The sequence below is a fragment of the Hippopotamus amphibius genome, chromosome 7 (genome assembly GCF_030028045.1).
Source record: "Hippopotamus amphibius kiboko isolate mHipAmp2 chromosome 7, mHipAmp2.hap2, whole genome shotgun sequence".
In the NCBI taxonomy this organism is placed as follows: domain Eukaryota; kingdom Metazoa; phylum Chordata; class Mammalia; order Artiodactyla; family Hippopotamidae; genus Hippopotamus; species Hippopotamus amphibius.
In genome coordinates this window covers 9,577,721-9,582,920 of record NC_080192.1, presented here as the reverse complement: position 1 = coordinate 9,582,920, position 5,200 = coordinate 9,577,721, and positions in this window count along the sequence as shown.

The window sequence follows — 5,200 nt, the reverse complement described above, 5'->3', positions numbered from 1 at the left end:
GACTACCGCGTGGTCTCGGCAGAGTGGTGGAGAGAGACCAGACATTTCTCAGGAGGCAACAGCCCCGGGAGACCCTGTTTGTTCTCTGGGATCCTGCCCAGTGGTCCCTTGGCACGTGTTCCACACACCCCACCCCACCCCCAGCCTCAGGATAATGCCTGCCCTGCGTACCCGATCTCTGGGAATCGAGGGTTACCTGAGATGTAAAGTAGCAGCAAATTAAGTGCCAGTTCTGAATACGATGAACCCCCAGAGCCATATGTGCATGGATGTGAGTTAATACTCGTTGGAGGAGTGACCTGGAAACCTGCCAAGCAGCGCAGTGTGGAGGAAGCATCTCTCTGATGGAGGGGTGGGCCAGGCTCTTTGAAGGTGAAGGCAGGCAGTAGGGGGGCCGTGAAGTCCTGCAGGTGCGTGAGGCATTGGGACTCCTGGTGCATCTACATGTGTTCTGTGAAGGCAGAGCACACACATTACATCCTGGAAGGACAGAGGAGGCCAAGAGAGGGGGCTGCTGACAAGAGCAGCAGAGCTGCTGTGGTTTGCACACCAAATGGTGTGAACTTTATGTGAGCTGCTCTGTGAGAGTTGGGACAGTTGGATAAGTGGGTCCAGAGGCTGCAGTCAAATTTTGTTTAAACTGATCTGTTTATCCCCTAGAGTGACTTTTTAAACCTATGATATGAACACGTCATTCTCCTACTTATAAATCTATTAGTAGCTCCCCATCCCTATCCCTTTACAGAATAAAGTCCAAATTCCTTGAGGCAATATTACCTAGTGGTCAAGGGCATGGATTCTGGAGCCAGAGGACCTAGTTCAAACCCTGCCTCTACCTGTTACCAGTTGTGTGACCTAGTTTGCAAAGAGGGTGAAGTCGCAGGTCTTTGACAGTTCCTGACACCCTCTCTGTGCCTCAGTTCTGCAATCTGTAAAGTGGGGGAATAACAGTAGTAGGTATAAAGCCTTAATAAATGTTGAGCTTTATTATATTAGCATCTCTTGGTTTATAAGACTGCTGGTAATCTAAACACTGCTCACCCTTTTCAGCCTCATCTCCTATCCTCACTGCCTGGAGCAGTATCTAATTGTGCATAATTCCCCCCAAACGCCAGAATGTCTTCTATCTCTGCCTTTGTCCATGCTGTTGCCTGCCTGGAAGGCCATCCCTCCTTCCTCCTGATTCATCTCTACCCCTAGCATCCAGCATGGGGCCAATTCTTGGTGCGCATTTGTAGAACTAGTTCCCCCACAGGCAACACTGGCTGCTGCTGGAGGCAGAGAGGGGAGGTTAGGACAGGGAGGACTTGAAACCCATCTCTCTGGGGCCCTGGGAGAGACCCCTCTGATCCTAACACAGAATTCCTCAAGAGATGGTCCAAACAGGATTCTCAGGGGAACTTCCGTAAGACTGCAATAGTCCTCACATTTTCCCTCTGAAGCTCACAGCTCTGAGGTTTTTTATTTCTTCACTTTCATTCCATCCTTAGGGAAAGGGAATTCTGCCCTAAATGAACAAACACAGCCATTCATTCAAAATATATGTTTTGAGACCAACTTTGGACTAGGCATAGCACCAGGCACTGGGAAACAAGACAAGCTCACAGTTTTACGTTCTAGTGGGGAGGCAGGCAGTAAATAAATGAATAATTAAATAAACAAGTTAATTTATAATAGTAATGAGAACTATAAGGAAACTTAAAAAGTAACGATAGAAGGTTATAGGTAGTGTGTGGGGGGTGTGGGGAGTTGGGAGATGGGCATCACTCATAAGGTTGTCAGTAAATGCCTGCATTTGAGCTGAGACCTGTATGAATGACCTGAGAAACTAGCCATGTAGAAACCTGGGGAAGGATTGAGTGTGTTAGGCAGAGGGAACAGCTCGTGCAAAGGTCCTGAGGCAGAAATGAGTTTGATATATTCCAGGAACAGAAAGAAGGCCAAGGGAACTGGAGCAGAGTGAACTCCAGGGGAGAAAGGAAGCTGGAAAGGAAGGCAGGGCGCGTTCTTGTGGGCCTTTACAGGCCAGGGGAATGGAATGGGTTTGTTTCTAAGCCCAACTGGAGGGCTTTAAGCAGGGAAGCAGCACCATGTGGTTTGTGTTCATAAAAGATCAACGGTAGTTGTGTGAAGGCTGGGTCATGAAGGGATAGGAGAGGAAACACGGAGACCAGGTAGGAGCCATGAAAACATCAGGGTGAGAGGAATGGGGAGTTTGGAGGTCATGATGATGGAGAGAATTGGGTGGATTTTGGATTGATTTTAGAGGTAGTTTGTTAGTCGGGTCCTTCAGGAAGCAGGTACTGAGATGGCGTTACACCTGCAAGTGACTGACTGGGGTCTAAGGCCTGTGAAAGATAAAGAGGAGAAAGACAGGGCTTCCTAGGTGGTGCAGGGGTTAAGAATCTGCCTGCCAATGCAGAGGACACGGGTTCGATCCCTGCTCCAGGAAGATCCCACATGCTATGGAGCAACTAAGCCCGTGTGCCAAAAAAAAAAAAAAGAGGAGAAAGCCAAATTGGGCAGGTTGAACCTCAGGTTGCAGATCTGACAAAGCCTTGGCCAACTTAACAGGGTGCTCCAGGGCCAACACTGCCAACAGGGAAGTTTTGCATTGGACAGAAATTCCCAGTCCCTAGTACCCATTTCATGCCCAGCCATTAATTGGGTGCTGCCCCAGAAGAGGGTGGCTTCAGCTAAAAATTTGGGGTGTTGGCCACACAAAAATCTGCATGTGGAAGTTTACAGCAGCTTTGTTCATAATTGCCAAGACTTGGAAGCAACCAAGATGCCCTTAGTAGGTGAATGAATAAATAAACTGATATATCCAGACAATGGATTATTATTCAGCAATAAAAAGACATGAGCTATAAAGCCATGAAAAAACAAGGAGATATCCTAAATGCATATTGCTAAGTGAAAGAAGCCAGTCTGAAAAGGCTACATACTGTACGATTCCAACAACTGACATTCTGGAAAAGGTAAAACAGTGGAGAGGATGAAAAGATCAGTGTTTGCCAGGGATTAGGGGGAAGGGAAGGATGAATAGGCAGAGCACAGAGGATTTTTACGGCAGTGAAGCTCTCTATGATACCATAATGGTGGACACATGTCATTATACATTTATCCAAACCCATAGAATGTACACCACCAAGAGGGAACCCTAATGTAAACTACGGACATGGGTGATAATGATATGACAGGGTAGGTTCACTGATTTTAACCAATGTACCACTCTGCTGCGGGATGTTGATAACGGGGGAGGCTGAGTATATATAGGGGCAGGGGGTGTAGGGGAAACCTCTATACCTTCTGCTAAGTATGCTGTGAACCAACCAACCTACCAACCAACCAATCAACCAATAAACCAACAAAAGCTGTGATGCATCCCGAAGGTGCCCTCCAAGGCTGTCACAGCCCACCCGTTGCCCCGTGAAGATACACATCTTCACACATGGGCAGGGAGCAGCCCCTCCGAGGTCCCCTGGGCCTCTGTTCCTGAAGGGACATTGAGAGGTAGGGGTTGGTCACAGTTGGTCACAGAGGAATTCACTGTCTCCCTCTTCCGCCACCCAGTCTAAATCCCCCCGCCTTCTGTTATTACCTCTGCTGAGTAAAAGGGGGAAGAATATTCTTTTCTTCCTTAACCTAGTAAAGTCCATGTACAACATATCTGCAAGTGGGGGAAGGAGAAAGTAGAATCATGTAGAGGCAACTTCAGACTATAATACAGTCATTTCTAAATAACGGGGGAGTGGGTGCTAGTTAGGTAACTAGTTTCTGTCATAGGCACACGGCAGAGCCAGACTTTGAACTTAGGGCTTAGGGTGACAGACTCACCTGGTTTCAGCACTGCAGGTCCTGTGTCCCAGGAAACCTCTCAGTCCTGGGCAGATCTGGCCAGTTGGTCACCCTAACTATGGCCAAATCACACTCCCTTGGTGCTGGTATATAGTGGACATTCAGCAACACATGACTCCTCTTCCTGCTTCCTCAGCCCCCCGGGGTTCCCTCCACTACAGCATCTCCCCTTGTCTCCTGAAAGACTGTGAGCTCCTCAAAGGCAGGGACCAGCTGCATCATCCTCATCTCTGGGTCTCCGGGGCCAGCACTTGTGGACACTCAAACTCTCAGTGAATGGAGACAACACCTTTTGGGCTGTGCTCCTTAGCCAAAGAACTTCCTCGCCCCAAAGGGTGTGGAGGTGGAGTCTGGGGACAAAGAGAGCTGCCTGTGCCCATCCTGGAATCCCCATCCAAAGGGTACAGTCTCCACCCCGGGATGGGATGTCCCTGAACCAGAGCCGCCTCAGTCTCCTCATCTATAAAGTGGAGCCAGCGTACCTACTTCATAGGATTGTAATGAGAATTAGAAGACAAGATGAGATGTCGTAGGTGAAAACCCAGGGACTCGGGGGCAGGGACCAGTTCTTGTGCTGCTTTGTATTTCAAGGGCACTCAGTATGCCTAGCACTCAGTAGAGGCCCAATACCTGCTACCCCCTTCCTTGTTTATTCCCAGAATGTATTAGATGCTCAGTAAATGTTAATTTCCTGTTTTACTTCTTTACCTTGATTCCTCAGGTGCCTACAGTGCCTTCCTCCATAGTTGCTCTGTCCTTTCTTGGTTCCCCTCCCATCCCCTTCTGAGCAGAGTTGGGGAATCATTCAGACTAAGGCTCATATACGTGTTCCGTCAACATACCTCAGCCTGGGGCCTTCCAGGGGGAAGCAGGGCTCAGGTAGGGCCCAGAAGTATTTGTGTTTTAGCAGCAGATGCTGGGATGGGAGCCTAACCAGAGAGGAGAGGAAGAAGCCAGGGAAGAGAGAGCTTTCCTCTCTGGGGAAGCCCAGAGATTTCCATCCAGGGTTTTTACTTCCCTGGAAGCAGCCAAAGGAGCCAACCCATCTCTCAGGCTTGGGCAGGAAGCGAGGACATCTGTTCCCAGCTTGGGAGGGGCTGAGAACCAAAGAGGAAACCGGTGTCCTCCTTGTGGGGGGCCTGGGAGTTGGCTGGAGCGTGTGTGCCTGAGTCCAGGCCCAGCCAAGAAGGACCAAAAGGAGTGGCTGCCTAATACGGCTGCATCCTCTGTCTGAGGCTGTAAGGGCTGGGGCCGGGGCTCTCACTGTCTCACCAGCATCCTCCTCCCCGTACTTTTTACTCTGCCAGATCCCCACCTGTGGCAGCCTTGGAGCTCCATA